Source organism: Equus przewalskii, chromosome 4 (genome assembly GCF_037783145.1).
Source record: "Equus przewalskii isolate Varuska chromosome 4, EquPr2, whole genome shotgun sequence".
NCBI lineage: Eukaryota > Metazoa > Chordata > Mammalia > Perissodactyla > Equidae > Equus > Equus przewalskii.
In genome coordinates this window covers 79,374,013-79,391,620 of record NC_091834.1, presented here as the reverse complement: position 1 = coordinate 79,391,620, position 17,608 = coordinate 79,374,013, and the positions used below count along the sequence as shown (strand labels likewise).

The 17,608-nt window shown below is 38.9% G+C and overlaps 1 long non-coding RNA gene across 2 annotated transcripts in view; it reads left to right on the top strand.

Moving 5' to 3' along the window:
* The window catches only part of LOC103564112 (uncharacterized), a 103,715-nt gene that overhangs the window by 45,688 nt on the left and 40,419 nt on the right, over positions 1-17,608 (top strand). Inside the window, exons 4-7 of one of the 2 annotated variants that reach the window (XR_011539247.1) lie at positions 10,669-10,735; positions 11,167-11,354; positions 13,903-13,979; positions 14,738-15,808. This is a non-coding gene — a long non-coding RNA (uncharacterized lncRNA). The remainder of the gene's footprint in view (positions 1-10,668; positions 10,736-11,166; positions 11,355-13,902; positions 13,980-14,737; positions 15,809-17,608) is intronic. The other variant, XR_011539248.1, reaches the window with a different exon arrangement.

Here is a 17,608-nt window from a genome sequence, read left to right as displayed (position 1 = left end):
ATATTATTCATTTGGCCCATTACTTCAATCTGTTTTTTCTCTTTGTTCTTGAATTTCACCTCTCCAGATACGGTTTATGTGCATTTAATAGCTCTAAAAGACTTTTGAATCCCTTGAAATCAGTTGCCAAACCCAGAAACCCAAGAATCGTCTTAGATCTTTCTTCACGTTTTTATTCTGCCTCCTCCTCCGCACCAATAACCCATTACCAGACTCCGGAGATTTTAACAACCCACCAAAATATCTTCCCTACTCTCTCCGTCATGTCTAGATCCCTGCCACTCTTAGAGCCCCACCAAAATGGCATAATTATGATGACTGGACTACAATCACTTCTCTCCTGGTCTCCCTGCCTCCCATCTTGCCCCACTTCATTATCCTCTACAATGCTCCCAAATCTGTTTATAACCCGCCCCTCATTTTAAAATTCTTGAAAATCTCTCCAGAGTTTTCTGGATGAAGTTCAAAACATACTAGTCCCTCCACAGGCTGCTCTTAGGTCCACCTTACACAATTTCTCATTTGTGACCCTCCCTGCACCCACACTGAATGGCTGGTCTGCCCCTGAATGTGTCACTCAGCTTCAAGTTCACTGTCCCTGCACATACCTTTGCACGATCTAGAATGTTATTTCCTACTTTATTCTTCTATTAATCTTTATGTTCTACCCTCCCTTGTCTGGAATGTGGGCCCTTTGTGGACAGAGACTGTCTGGTTTTTTCATCTCCACACTAAGCCCTCTGCTCCTTACTCTGCTGAAGCACTTCGCACCCTTTCCTCACTTTTCCATGATGTCAATGCAATTCTCAGTGTCTCCAACTTTATGTTGTAAATGTATCAAAAGCACAGATTTATAATCTATGGCAGCTAGTATAATATCTAAGAAGATAGCCAATATTTGTTGAATGGAAGAAAGGAAAGAAAGAGAAACAAGGGAAAATAAAAAGCAGCAGAACGAAATGCTACCTGTCTCCATGTGCTGCAGTAACTCATAATGAGATTCAGCACTTTTCTCTGAAAGCCTTCCAGGCTGGAAAGCAGAAGTGAACAAAACAAGTTTTATACTGTTGTTTGGAAGATTTTTGGAGGATGTGAAGGAGACAATTTGTAACACGAAACACCTGGTAAACTTCATAAAAGTACCTATTTGAACTTTTTGGTGTTCCTCTCTGCTCCAAGAAGACACAACAATACTTAATGTAGGTGCATGGCACAACACAGCATCAAAATACAGGAGGCAAAAACTGATAGAGCTGCAAGGAGAAATAGATTAACACACAACTATAGTTGGAGACTTCAACACTCCTGCATCAGAAAGGGACAGATCCAGCAGGCAGAAAATCAGTAAGGACATAGCTGAACTCAACACCACCATCAATCAACTGGATAGAATGGGCATCTATAAACTACTTCATCCAACAACAGCAGAATACACATTCTTTTCAAGCTCACATGGAAATTCACCAAGATAGACCACATTTGGGGCCATAGAACACACCTTAACAAATTTAAAAGAATGGAAATAATACAACGTCTGCTCTCAGATCATGACGGAATTAAACTAGAAATCAGTAACAGAAAGATAGTTGGAAAATCTCAAAATACTTGGCAATTAAACAACATGCTTCTAAACAACAGATGGGTTAAAGAAGACATCTCAAGGGGCTGGCCCCGTGGCCGAGTGGTTAAGTTCGCGCGCTCCGCTGCAGGCGGCCCAGTGTTTCGTTGGTTCGAATCCTGGGCGCGGACATGGCACTGCTCATCAGACCACGCTGAGGCAGCATCCCACATGCCACAACTAGAAGGACCCACAACGAAATATACAACTATGTACCGGGGGGCTTTGGGGAGAAAAAGGAGAAAAATAAAATCTTTAAAAAAAAAAAAAAAAGAAGAAGACATCTCAAGTGAGATTTAAAAATGAACACGTGGCTTATCAAAATTTGGGGATGCAGAGAAAGCAGTGCTTAGAGGGAAATTGATAGCATTGAATGCATATATTGATAAGAATCAGATCAGTTCATGCCATGCACCTCGGGGAAGATTCAGAACTTAGAGGCACCCATTATTGCACAAGACTGGGATAATACATGGGGCTGAAGACAAAAAGAATTGGTTAAAAGCCTCCTGGAGAGACAATTAGACCTAATGATCCTTTCCTCCATCCCCTGTAGCCCAATGCTGTCAAGAAACTGGAATGTCACCTTGTAGAGAGTAAATCTCAAAAAAAACCAAGGATAACAGCAGACGGGGGAGAGCTGCTGCAATAAAATGGTGATAAAGTGGCGATAAAGACTACATACGGAAACTTGACACCCTCCTCCAGTGCTCCTTGCTGTGTGAGCATTCGGAGTCAGGTATATGTTTTCAATATTCCCTGGATAAATCTTAGAGAATTCGCCTGTGGAGAAACCGAAGCATTCCAAAGAAAAGGCCTGTGAATACTGTGCTGGCAGGAAAGCAGACTCGCTCTAGATGATTCAAATGAAGAGACATTAATGAAAGAATTATTTGCAGTCTGTAAGTGAACAAACGAGGGATGAAGAGTCACCTAGCAATGAGCAATAGCAGAGAGCCTTTGTATCCCCAGGGTTGAGGGGACAATGGAGGGAAACAGAGGCCAGTGAGAAGTGTAAAATTGGAACAAAGACCTCACTGCAGAAACTGAAGTGTGGAGAGTTACAAATGCTGCTAAAGACTGTGCTGAAGCAGGGAGGGATCAGGGGGAAATACCCTGATCTTTGTGCCCTTCTGCTCACCAGTATCCTCATAGTATCTCCCCACCAAAGTCCAGTTGTTTAGGGAGCCCAGGTGTGTCATTATCAGGGTCAGTCTCCTGGGACACAGAGTAGGACAGAGAAGAACGGGGAAAAGATGAGATGTTGGACAGTGCATAAACAGAATATCTAGCAAAGGTCTTGACATTTGGAGGTGCTCTAATGAAACCTCTGTGCTCCAGTTTTAATACTCTGGAAGTCTGCAAGCATGTACTTCCAAGTAGCTCTTTAGTGCCACACTCTTAAATATGGATGGATAGTCAAGGATTACCCAATAGTTTGGAAAGGTCTCCAACTTAAAAGACAGTTGAAAGACAAATCAACCAAATAATCACTCAAAACTGAAGAACTCCAGAGGACAAAGAGAGAAAACAGGGGACTTTTAACACAGTATATTTAAGTCTATATCCTCAGAACAAAGAAAGATATTTCATTCATAAAACAAAAACAGAATGATATTTTTAAAAAAGTAATGGAAACATTGAGCTTTCAGAGGTGAAGAATATGATAAACAAAATAACTCAGTAAAAGGATTATAAAGTCAAGGAAATCTTTGCGAAAGTAGAACAGAAAGACAAAGAAATTTAACAGAGAGAAAATTAGATGATATATCCATGAGACCTGACATTGAACTCATAAGAGTTCCCGAAAGAGAGAACAGAGAAAAGTGGAGGGGAGAAAATTTTCAAACAATGAATCCAATAACATCTGCATTGCTGAATAAGATGCGGTTTCAGAGTGAAACGCATCACTGAGAGTCCAGTGCAACAAACACAACTTCAAATCACGAGGAATGACAGAAATTTTCTCAAAGCTTTTAGAGAGAAAATGACTTGATATTCAAGGAATTGAGGACAGTGGCCTTAGACTTCTCTAGAACAACACTGGAAATTAGAAGGCAATAGAAACAAATCTTCAAAATTAAGAGGGAAAAACGACTTTTTACTTAGAATTCTATACCCGTCCCAATGATTTGTCAAGAGTGAGACTAGAAAAACACTCTTTCAGGCATTTAAAGTCTCAAAAATTTATTTTTTTGTGCCATGTTTTAGGTGTTAATGAAGAATGTAATGCTATTAAGTCAATAGATTCTACTAAATTAGTGTCTCCAGGTGAGGGGAGAGAGGAAAAGGGGAGTCCCAGCTTCGCAGCTGTATGTCAGGCCTTGAGAGAGACCAGTCTGGATGGAAGGAAGAGAGAGTTTCAGGAAGGATGTGTCTGAAAAAAACGACCTAATTATCTGATGTGCTTATTTGTGGTGATTAAGACTGCCTTCCCATGTCCCTCAGCTTGGCTAAACTTAAGCCAGTCTTCTGCCTGACTATGTATGCCTCTGATATCCCTTTTCTTAGCGCAGACATTAACCTTAGAAAACTTGCAGTTGTACATTCTTTCTCGGCCCCTTTGAGATGCAAATCTTCTCCTAGCTTCTTGCCCGTTGTATAACCCTGGACTATCTTTCTCAAGGACCTGTGTGGGAGCCATCCCTTTGAAATCTAATCACCACAGAAGATAGGGCCTCTCTCTCCTAATCTCTGTGGAAGGGTAGGAGCTTTACTTCGAAAAGTACCAATTAGCAAACAAAGATGGCCTAATTACCTCAATCAACCTCTCAGCTAATGTCCTCCAGCACTTGCCCACTAGCTCACCCAGCGCTTGAAAACTCTCCCACTTTTTGCTAGGGAGGAGTTGAGTCCAGGCTGTCTCCCCTGTTGCAGTAGGCTTGACCCCTATTGCGATAGTCTGGAATTGTCCTACTTGCCTGTTCAATCTGTCCAGTGCATTTTTTCTTTGACATTTGAGAACATAGCATTAAGAGGAATTTATTCATTGTACTGGAGAGTCCAGGAAGAATTCACGATAGTGACACAGAAAGATAAAGGGAGAAGAAATAAGTGATTGTTAAATTCAGTGTTTTCTGGCTCTCCCTTGCTCTATTCCTGAGCTCCCCTGCCCAAAGAGGCCCTTCTCTTACTTGAACCACATAGTGTATTTTGCTTACACTTATTTCTTATACAATATTTTGTTCCTCCTGGAATGCTGAATCCTTTTTCTCCATAATAGGAAGTCTATAGGTTTAATTCCTGTCGTCTAATTTTCTCCCCTAATCCAAACTTGACATGGCATCTAAACTTCCTAGCTTCTTTAATTTAAAGTCCTGGTGAGGACAATGGTTTACATGTACACAGCACTTCACAAACTGGAGAGTGCCCTCACTACACCATCTTATTTGATCCTTACAGAAACCTTGTAAGGGGAGGTTTGGTGCTGGATTCAGAAGAGTGTTGGTTGATATTCTAGATTTAGTCAAGTTTTTTCATCTCTTTCAGCCTCAATTTCTTATTTTAAAGTGAGGTCTGTAGCAATGCACAGCTCATGGGACAGTTGCGAGGATTAAATGAGATAATGTGTGTAAATGCTTTGCACAATACCTGACATAGTCAATGCTCATTAAGTCTCTGAAATTATTATTATTATTATTATTTTACAAGGGAAGAATACATTTAGTATTCTATTTAATCCCAATAGAAGAAAAGTAACTGTATCATAAAACAGGGGCTTACCTGTATAGCTTTGGATTCCAAAAGCAATTCATATCGACTCTCTCATGCTGTCTCTCTAAACGTGTGTTTTCTAGGCAATATCTTCATTAGGACCCACAACTCACTAGCATAGATTAGATGTTTAGAACACTAAAAGATATGTTTTGAAAGTGAGTGTGTGCCAGAGTGTGATAGGGAAGAAGAGATTGGACCATCAGCAGTGGTAGGGAGGGGGACAGAACAAGGGAGCCTTGAACAGTTAGGAGGCCAGAGGAGGGGACAGAGGGGCTGAGATGGGAGTCACTAAGATGAGGAAGATCAGAGGCATCAGAAATGTGCAGCACGACGCACCTGAAGACCAACTGCGCATGCCTATCATTCATATGTGGTGGGCCCTGCCATCTATTGTTCTAAACAGTATTGGAATAGCCAGACAAAGTAACATTCTTGAAGGGAGGACCACTGGAACAGGGACGGGTCATGTTTTTAACGTTTAATTTAATTGATCCATCGGGCAAAAGGGAAAGTGGCTTTCCGTAGATAGATTTTTAAAGCAGAAGTGCCTGGGCTTGAACAGACTGTGAGTGGATGTTTCTCTGAGAACAGCCCAGATCTGGAAACTGAGCCATCTCTATGCAGCTCTGCCCTAGACCTGCTGTTGTTTTCACTTTCTGATGTCTTTGTTCAAACCATATGGTGTAGGAACAGTACATATTTGTAAATAAATAGACTATGCTTCTAGAGTCCTTCTGTGCAAGTCACTTGTTTTCATCTCAGATTTACCACTCTCTTGGAAGAGAAAATGGACTTGAATTTAGAAAACTCTGGACCCTTAGAGAACTCATACGATTATTTTTCACTGCATTTATTTGCATTTCTGACACAGTGCTAAGCCTCAGCATGACAGAATGTGTACAATTGAGAGTTATTTACTTATTTATTGTTTTGCTGAGGAAGATTGGCCCTGAGCTAACATCTGTTGCCAATCTTCCTCTGTTTTTTATGTGGGTTGCTGCCACAGCATGGCCGCCTATGAAAGGTGTAGGTCTGTGCCTGGAAATAGAACCTGGGCCACCAAAGCAAAATGTGCCGAACTTAACTACTAGACCACAGGGCCTGCCCTGAGAGCTATTTTTTGATTTTGCAATGTTTCGTTTTTAATAGTTGAAGGGATTTCCAAAGTGAGTGTAACCATTCATATCCTGTCTTAATTCCTCCTTTGAGAAGATTTTCAGTGATTTTGAATTTAATTTCATGTTTTTGAATACTTACGATACCTAAATTCTGGGTAGATTTTGAAGATGTTAAAATAGGCAGCTTCACAGTTATTGAAGGGCAGAGGGAGTACTGGATGGGGTGGGGGCATGGGGTTGGGGGCACTGGGTTAGGCCTTCTGCCTTCTCAAAATTGCAAGCTGTTGGCAAAGCCATTTTTTTTTTTTTTTGGACTGCTGAGTGATTCAAGCTGACTTTGGCCCTAATGATCTTTCAGTAGATTCTCCAGCATGTTCAGGCTGGAAGGAACCATTGGAATCAATCTAGTCCAATCTCCTCCTGTTTTACAGATGAGAAAACCAAGATCCAAAGAAGCATAGCCAATGTTACACAATTTCTAGAAAGATCAGGTCTTCTTATATGTAGTAAAGTATTTTATCTACTATGTACATTACCAAAAACATCTTCAGAACTCACACTTATAAGTACAAACGGTTACTAGGTGCCTCTTCAGGTTCCCCATCACCAGAGGCCTGCTCAGCCCCGCAGGCCACCTCACTCACACCATCCGGCTCACTGGTCCCTGAACGCCATTTACATTCTCTCCTCTGCTCACCACTAAAGCCTTCCCACTCCTTATGTCATTCCACAGGTGCCAGCTGACTTATCTGATAAAATAATAATCAACTTGCTAACAAGATGAAAGGCTCAAATAGGAAAAGATTCCCCCATATGTTACTACTTTGCAGGAATTTCTGAGCTGGCTACTGCTGTCCTCTTCTCCACCATACTATTTGTAGTGTTGCCACATTAAGCCTGACCCTAGAAAAATATGCTTGCCTTTGGTTTGCTTCAGGCTTTTCCCAAAGAGCTCAGGTTCCTTGCTTTAGTATAGGTCCAGTTTGGGTATAGTCCCTGTTTTTTGGGGGACTTCATAATGAAATATTTGAGTGAATGAATGCCTTTGCCTCTCAGAATCCAGAAGTCAGACATAATCCTTACCCATACCTCTGTGCTACCTCTGAAGATTTCCACTGTGGCTAGCCTTTCTCCTAAGGTGAGGATTTTGTTTTGATGTATTTATTCAACTGTAAACAGACCAGTGTCTTCAAGGCTTTGCTGGATGGGATTCAAAGGTGAGTAGTCCTCAGATCCTTCCAGAAAGAGTTCAAAAGTTCACAGCATTATTAGGAAAATGACAACTGCATACATGACCAAGTACACAGTGCCCCAGGAAAACATTCTCTTATGGGAATTTATGAGGGGTAAGTTTAGTCCAATAGTTATGAACACTAACCCGAAGGCAAGAGAATCCTGGGTTCAAATCCCACCTGAGCCCATTACTAGCTATGTGACTTTTGGAAAATTAATTAAACTCTCCATGCCTCAGTTTTCCCATCTATAAAATGATGGATAAAAATGGTGTATATTTTGCTGTAAAAATTAAATAACTAAGTACATATAAAGTTATAATAAGAATTATGTATTCTATATTATAATTCTCTCTATATATACAGAATGTCATGTTTGAAGAAGCATTTACTGTGGTTCTCTCATGTGACTCTCACGTTGTTTCAGTTCAACAAACATAAATTGATCAACTCCGTAAGTTCTGTGCTGGACTCTGGCAATGCTAAAATTAGTAAGAGAAGGTCTGGTGTTAAAGGGTTCATGGTTCTACTGAGGAAGACAACACTTTCATGTCTCTCTTGATTGACCTTAATCCTCTGAATCATCATCAGCTCTATGTGCCTTGTAGACAAGGCATATGAAGAATCAAACCAATCACAGAACCTTCCTTCAAGTGATCCACACACCCTATGGGTCACAGGCCCTGTTTCTGTTTACACAACTTCATCTCTGAATATTGGCTCTACACTTCCCTCCCTCTGCCATAATTCTCTGAGGTCAGCAGTTCAGAAAATTGATTTCTTTAAGTCAATGTTTACTTAGTATGTCCGGAAGCATATTTTCCTAGAAAGAGATAATTAACTTGATTTCATTTCCACATGACTGTCCCATGACAAGCCAAATTCCTGGAGTAAAAACCTGTGTCATTTTCCTTCCAAAGGGCAAGCAGTTAGGCACTTAGCTAGGCTTTTCCCTCGCCATCAGAATCACCATCCTGATGGCTAAGGGAAAGTCTCGCTATCTGCCTGCCCCTTGGACTGAACAGAACATGAGTTAGCAAAGAATTTTTGGCAGAATCTGCTACTTAGATGACCGTCTGGCCTTCCCTGAAATGTGTAAACTTTGCAAAGAGAGAGAAGTTTAAACAGCATAAAGGGAAAAAAGGTGTATATTTCAGTCTTGTGATTCAGAAATAGCAAACCCAGAGCCATTTACCAGTAAGAATTACAGGAATGAAATAAAGATATAGTAAAAGTCTGTTATAAAACATTTCCCTGTGTAATGGATATGTTCTTTCAAAATAAAATCATGTTCCTCAAATTAGTCTGATATATCAAGTCACGGGGAGCGAATAAAATGGATTTGATGTTTGAGGCTATGAGAAGCTGAGTAGAACTTGGAGAAATAACATAACTTATTGGAGACTGAATGTGCTCATCACTATAACAGAGAGAGCAATAACTGTCACAGAGCCATGCATGTGTAAAATAAGAAATGCAAAGTCTCTGACACATAGTAAGCATTCGAAAAATAATATTTATTGTGACCTTTTTTCTTACATCATAATGGAGTGTTACTCTAATTGACTCAGTTTTTTTCATAATATAAAGGGGACTCATAATTTTTTGGTTAGAAATAACTTCTCCCAATCAGTGGTGAAATATTGATTAGAAGCTGCAAAATGACAAGGACAATCCTTCCTCTCAAAATTTTCAAATTATGTAATTATTAGTCAAATATTTTTCAATTTGTCTGGATAAAAATGCTCAATATGCATTCAAGCAAAAAGGGTAGAAATCTAAGCCTATTTGTAGAAAGAATATCAGTCACTGTTCTCATTCTAAATGAATAACGCCATTTAATAATACACAGTCTAGAAAGATGGAGGACAGGTCTGTGATTCTTGTCATTGTCACCTAGAGGGGCTTCTAAGGAAGTGGCATTCATAGCAATGACAGAGGCAAATGAGGAGGGGAGAAAACTGGGGCGCTGGGGGTAGTTGAGCAAACTTCACAGTGTCAGAGTAAGGAAGACATTTTCAGAGAAGTAGAAACAGAGAGAGGAAATGAAGAAAGGAAGGTACAAAAAGACTAATCATGGCACCAAGGAAAGAGGAAGAATGCTGTTTGTCTGTGATTCCAGGATGTTATTTTACAGAATGAAGTGAACTCACTAACGACGGTTGTCCTGAGGTTGCTTCCTATGGGTAGAAAGTTAAATACTATTTTGCATGAACTGCAGTGTGGTACTAGTCAGATTTCTTTGATGATTTATCCCCAATTTTGCTAACATAGCTTGGCATGTGAGAAACTGCTCTCTCAGCAGCCATAAATTTTCTAAAAGTTTCATTTCATTTTAGGGAGAAAATGAAGTGTCCATTCCAATAGCAATAAGAAAGAATAAATCCCATTCTAAGCACATATTTCTTGGTGTGAGCTTATAAATACGATTTTTACTAGACTGTTTCTCTTTTTCTTGTGAATTAATTTTGAGTTGCTGCTTTAAGATATTCAGAGTAGGCACAGATCCATAGGAAGATAAGCAAAAAGGATTATGTGTCAGAAACAGTTTCTTTTCTTAAAATCATCCACATTTGTATGTCATGGCTAATGTCCATTGATGCCTAGCAAATTGGTAGACTGTTGCTATATTGACAATTCCGTTCTTAAACTAATGGTTTATAGGGACAGTTAGCTTTGTCTTTAGGCTTCTGGCAGCCCAGGGCAAATTTTTATTTCTTTGCATCTGCTCACCACTTAATTCATAATTATCATTCTGGATACAGCCAGAGTTGGTAGCAATAGTTCTAAATTACCACTTTGGACAAGCATATAAATGATGAAATCTCATTTATGACTGATGTCTCTGCTGAAAAGATTATTTCTGATGTTGTTTACATCTTTCATCTGTGATTGATAAGTCACAAACCAGTATAATTTTGCTGTAATAGCTAAGATAATGAATTTTCCTATTGTATTTTTTTTCTCTTTGTTTCCTTTTCAGTTTTGAGGACGCTTCAGTCTGGACCCCTGGAGGCTATTTTTCTCTTTTCTTCTTATCAATAACTTAGGTAGTCACACAAATTACACTATCTATTATTGGATTAGTCCTCATTTTATTAGAGATTAAAATGTTGAATAAAATGAGGGTGTGTTCCATAGGTAGATGTTTAAATCCTGAGAATCATGTTATACTGGCAATAAAGTTTCCATTACATTTCAAGGTTTAAAACTTCAGTCCTAACAATGACAGCTTTTTATCTCTTTGGGTGGCACTAAAATGTCAGAGGTGTTCTGGTTGAATCTGTGGATTAGGCAGCTCTTCCTGCTTGAAGAGTTTGGAGGTTTGGATAATGAACACTGAACATAATGATGCTACCGATGGCCTACAGTGAGGCGTGGTGACCAACTCTGCCATGGACCCTGAAGGGAGGCCGCTCTTAGGAAGTGGTCCTCATGGTGATCACTGTTGATCTAATGAGCTCTAATGGTGCCACCACAGCCAGGACATCTGCTGGAGACAGAATCCAGTCCAAGGCCAGCCTCTCCCATCACCTTGCAACATCATAGGACACAGGAAGATGGAGGCAGAGATTGGAGTGATGCATCTACAAGCCAAGGAAATATCATGATATATGGATATATGTATGTGTGGGGGTAAACATATGCAACAAGCAACTCAGAGTTATGGTAAGTCTATGAATTAATAGGGTGAGAAGTAAATTAGATACTAACTTTTCCTTTTGAGACACAAAGAGAAACATCTAGCTATGGTGTAGGTTTGGCTAGCCTTTTATGTAACACTTCTTTCTGTTTATGATTTTGGTTCTGAAAATCATTTTCCTCTCTGTGTAAGAAAGGAAAGAAGAAAGAAGAAAGGAACATTTCCATTCTGTGTAAGAAATACACACGGGTATGAGTGGAACCCTTGTAACCTGGACTCAGGACTGTTAGATCCCAACAGGACTGCCCTGTTTCTGGATGTTAGAGGTGGAGAGTGGATAGGTACAGATATTCAGCTCCAAAGGAAGTGTTATTTTGCCCTCTAAATCCTTTGGGCACAGATATACTTATATACTTCCACTAATACCAAAGTTTAAACTCTCTCCATCCAAGAATTTGTAGTTTTCCTTCTATTTAGTAGAAAGGATTTTTAGATACATCTTTCTTACTTAAAACTCATTTCCCCCATTTTCCCACTGGGTTTTAAGATAAAAAGCCAACCACTTTTCTATTTTGGTAGGTTGGTATTTGGAACAAGTACACAGTGCTCCTATTTTAACTCTATTTTGAGGCCTTCTTTTTTTCTCAAAAGAAGCATTTTTAAAAGAAAAATTTTGCTTGCTTGAGTGAATGATTTACCAGCCAGGCAAAAGAGCAAGGAAACTGCTCACGTTAAAATCTCGGAACTTTCACAGTTCTGGTGCACCTCTGAAGTTTAGCTCTTAGAACTTTCGATAGTAGCTTTTTCTACACAATTACCTGGAGCCTAAAATGAAGCAATACTATATAAGCACATGCATTCCTATTTCTAGGATTTAAACAGTAACGCACCCTGAAAAACTATGTTAGAAATTCATGTTTATAAGCCATCTACAGATAAGTATTCCTATTCTAGAGGTACGCCCGTTAAAAATTCTTATTTTACAATATTTACACTAATAGGTACTGCTCATACATACAGCTATTTATACACACACACACAAACATACACACACGGACAGATTTTTTCCATAATTTTATTTCCATCACTATACATGATACGCATAAAATATTTTAAATAAAAATTATCAAGTCAGAATCAATGCTCAGATTAGCTTCAGTTTAACCAGCTAACAAACTAACGACCCTCACATAAAAGAAGACTACAACCACAGAAGAAATTCATCTATATTTAGACTGAGATATGTCTCATGGATTTCATTGCAAAAATACTCTTATGAAGGCCATTATTACTTTAAATTCTGTCTTTGAGCTTTTAAACTGGTTAATTGCAAACTGTTTTCCCACTTCCTCACCAAAAATCATAAAAGCTTTGATACTTGGGTTATTAAATATTTAGAACCCGAAGATCTTAATAGGAGAAGAGCAATTATTAGAATCATCAGAGAAATATTCAACAGAATGTTATACTACAAAAATGACAATAGTTATAAGGTACCATCATATCAGTTTGTCCCCAATGATCTATGTTAAAATTGAATGAGGAGAGAATGCATACTCAGCTTGGAAATAGAGCACACTCAGCTGCTCCTTCGCTCTTGATCTTCTTTCTTATTTCTTTGATAGTAAAACATAATCAACTAATACTTTGCTTGGAAGTGGCAACATTTTAACTTTACTTTGTGTGGTCCTTGGTTGTGCTTGGGAACAGTAAATGAATGTCTTCAGAGCTAAGAAGAGAAAGGAACTGGAAGCATATTAACATTCTCAAATACAAAAGTATGAAAAAGGTGCAAGGAACCCACAATGGAAATCAGAGAAAGATTTACTTGAGAGAACATTAGAAAGTAGGAGGCCAGCTAACAGAGTGTGCATCAGGGGAAACTATGAAGTCCATGGAGAACGTCTTTATGTTGTTTACATCTCCCAGCCATGTAGACTCAGGCTTCCTACATCAAACGCCCACAGCCCCTCTCCATAGTCTTTTCATAGTCCTTCCTTCCTAACTGAAAAGTACCCACTTTGCTCTATCTACTCCTCAGAGCTCTCTGTAGATAACTTGCCAAATTGCTCTGTGTCAACTTAACAACTACAAAAAAAAAGTCTAAGCATCAAATACGTGCAGGATACTAAGTGCACAAAAATTACCCCAACGCCTGGGCTTCCTTCCAGGTATCATGTTTAATGGTGACAGCATTTCCATTAGTTCCTCTAATAGAGGGGATTTCTGGACAGATTAAAATAACAAAACTTTGGGAGCTTTTTTGGGGAAAAGATATCTAAAATCAGGTATGGCTTTGAGATATTCTTTGGATTGCCCTTTACATATAAATCTGTTAATTTTATGTAGCTTTGTTCACAACTTAGACTTTGAGAACACAAGAAAATCAGATCGCCTTATGGTCCTCTAATCATGACTTCTGTTTCTGCGTTAGACTGGGTGTGAAAAATCAGGATTCTCAGGCAGGTTAAAGGAGTTAGGGATTAATAAGAGAGTTTTCCATCCTGCAAATTGATCCTTAATTTCTTATTTGATGTTCTCACATAGAAATGTTTTTTCTCCACTCTCTCTAAGAACATGATGACCTCAAATACATAGCCTGTTCGACTTGACTTCTAAGAATAATGACACACACCTATACCCAACCAAAGGTAATAAATGACTAATAGGAGATATGCTTTACAATTTCAAGATAGCAATAAAAACTTGCTTTCATTTTCAATTTGTCTGGAACTGAGAAAGTTGAAAATGTGTGTAAATAAATCATTATAAAAATTTTACCTCATTGATCATTTAAATTATGTCTTCAAAAATTTGAAATTTCACCATTTTAGAGATCATGTGCAGGATTCAGGCACTTTAATTCAATAACGGTTTTAATATGATAGCTTTTTTACTGAAGAACATTAATTCCTTTCATTAAACCTATCAATGGACTTATGGAGTCATTGCTAAAGTCAACTATACATACTCCTTTTTGACTATGCAGTTACTATTCTTATTAAATGAACATTTATTCAGCTCTAAACATGGTAAAGTGCATGGCTGGAGGAGGATGTCTGCTCTTTAGTTCCTTTGACTTCAGTATCATTATTCTACTAAACCTCTCAGTAAAACTTGCACAAGGAACAGGAAAGCAGTGAAGGTACTCTTTAAAAAGCAATTACCTGAACTCTGATATCCTCCGTCCAGAGAGATGAATGTGAAATTCACATGCCTCCTTAACGCCTTGTCTTTGAAAACAAGTGCAAAACATTTATGAATAAAAACAATAGGTTGTTTCATTTCTAGACTGTTGTTATCTGCTATTTATTTTAAGGACAACCTACCAGAGAGACAAATACAGATAGATTTTAGTTTGTTTAGATTTCATTTTTAATTACTTCCTTTTACTTGTTATGGATTTCAGTTTGATTAAGAACCCGTAGTGGATGCTGTAGTGTGCTGCCCAGGTTCCGCTTCCAGGAATGAATGTTGAGAGATTTATCGTTTGATAGTGCTCAGTTGAGACCCTCTCCAGAAAAAGTCCTTAGCCAAAGAGATCAACCCCGCTCAAGGCCACATCCTTTCCCTGAGGTCAGACTGCATTGAATGACTGGTTGACTTCTCCAGGTAGGGGCACAAAGATCCCACCCCTTTGCATAAAAGCAGGACAACCCTGATGGCACCATCCCTGCTCCAGAGAACCCACATGATTGGAAGAGACTTTTTGTGACTTCATCCAATTTAAACATTCCCTTTTCCTAATTCTTCTTCTTAAAGTCCCCTACAAACTTTCCTAATCAACTTCCTGCATGAACATATCTGCTTCATGGAGAACTAACTTAAAACAACACCCTTGTATACACAGTAACGTGTAAGTTTGAAAATCACAGTCATCTTTTGACACCCTAGACCAATATCTCAAAAAGAAAGTTTAGGGTGTGGGATGGAGTGAGACTGATAGGTAACAATCATAAAAGTCTTTTCTCCAGGGGATGCATAATAGCTGTAGAATCCGAGAGTTCTCAGTCAACAGAAATCTTCCCATGAAGTAACTAAGTGATCTACTGCAAGCAACAGAGTATGGCTGAAAGAGCACTGGACAGGAAGAAGACACTTGCTGTTCCTTTATCCAGTGTGGGACCTTGCTCAAGTTGACATCTTCAGGAGAGACTGGGCTATGTTCTCTAAGTCACTTCTGATCCCATGATTTTTTCCCCAAGCTTGTGGAAGAACTATTACTTATACTTAGCTGTTAAAAATTATGAGGACAAGACTTATTTTTTTACAGTTTTCTTCAATGAGAACTCCAAAGGTCACACAACAGGAATGAATGACATATTTGAAAAAAGGACAATAATTCACACCCGCAAAGAGGTGTCAAAGCAGCCACAACATTTCTAAAGAATCGGCCCTCAGAGGGAAGACAGTGTAGTGAGACCATGAGGAGGAGTCTGAGAAGATGTTACGTCAATGAGCAGAAAAGCAACCACAACAGGTGAGAAAAACCCCACAAAAATATGAAAGCTTATTCTGTTTTTCCTTTTCCATGGCTTCTCCCTTGGTACAAGGTGCTAATTCCCAATACCCGCAAGACTTCTTCCAGCTGTGGCAGGTTAGCTTGTTGCAGACCAATCATCTTTCTAAGAAAAACTGGAAAAATGAAACCTGGGTTAAAATACACACACGTCACACATTATCTGTTTGAAGACCTCAGAGAGATTCCCAAGCAGCACAGACTTGAGGGCCAGATTGTTGAAGAGAAAGGAAGAAAAGTGAGGGGGCAACATTCAGTGCTGTTTTTCCCCTCAAGGCATTTGCCAATTTGTAACTGATGGTGGAGAGGCTGGAAATCTGACCACAGCTTGGGAGACAAAAATGGAATTCAGAGATCATTACAGAAGAGAAACCTAGTTAACAATCCAGGATTTCAACTGTAACTCTTAAAGAGTTACTCTTTAATAGTAAAGACAAACCAGAAATAGACTGGTCCACACACAGTCTAAACAGCTTCATACTAGCTCAGTTTCAACTTCAGACTGGATTGAGGTGAATTTCCCTTACCCTAACTGCCTAAATGTCTCTAGAATTTTTCATACCTTATGTCCAGGATTCACTTACAAACATACCAGGCTATATAAAACAAAAACAAATGACTAATAAGAAAAAAAAGGTACCAGTAAAAGTCTTTGGAAGTTTCAGATATTTCAGGTTCACCTGAGTTAACCCATTAATACTCCACTTCCCTCAGTCTTCCTTCAACCTCTGATGGGCTCCAGGTGATAAGAGCTACTTTCATATAAATCATGCAAATAAATGAAGAGAATTTTCTTCCATCTCCTTCAACCATTTGATATAGTGCTCCTAAGGAAATAACTAAGTAGTCGTACAACCCCCCAAAATAGTCGGAATTTCAAGTTAAGTAGGAAAGAAGAATGTTGGTAAAATGGCAGTACATAAGGGCAATACTTCGGGGACAGGAAAGGAAATTTGGGAATCCTTGACTGGCTTTATGTATGTGACTCCCCAGCCTTACTACATAGATGGTAAGTTGTTGGCAAGCATAGTTAATCACTGGCCCAGATGATTTTGTTTGTGTCCAATCTGCATCCTACGGCTGCTCTATACTCTATACTTGAGACTCTCTTTTGTATTTCATGCAGTTCTGTTGATGAGGTAAGATGCACTTTCTAGCGAAGCAACTGTAAATCTATCAAACCTGCCACAGCCAATATCAGATCTCCTAGGGCATGATTACTGGCATAAGCAATGCAGATCACTTTCTGTTGGCTGTGCTCGGATGAAGACAGACCTTGTGTGAGGAATCCAAGAATCTGAAAAAGAGGAAGAGCACAGGGCTCTTGGTTTTGTGTTTTAGAGAAAGGAGATATGACATAAAATATTATTTCTTGGTCCAGTAAAGGAAGGCAAGAGAGCTTTTTTTTTTTTTTTTATAAGTTATAGTGTTGAAAAGTATAACAAAATAAGAAGGAAAACATGAAATTCAGTTGGAAGATTGAATAGGTAGGCCCAATAGAGCTATTGTTCTGTCAGTGTTGACATCACAAATTCCCATCTTTGGGTGTTTATAAAATCCAGTTAGACCTGAAACAAAATACACTAGACTCTAGGCAGTGAACAATTTCAAAAAAAAAAAAAATGAATAATATACTTTCAATCATTTTTAACTCTAGGTCTTGCAAATTGCTTTACCATCAAACCACCCTGGTTGTATCCAACCTCATTTGACCTGGGATTGAAGTTGATTTCTTTTAGACAAATTTTTAGTATAGATAAG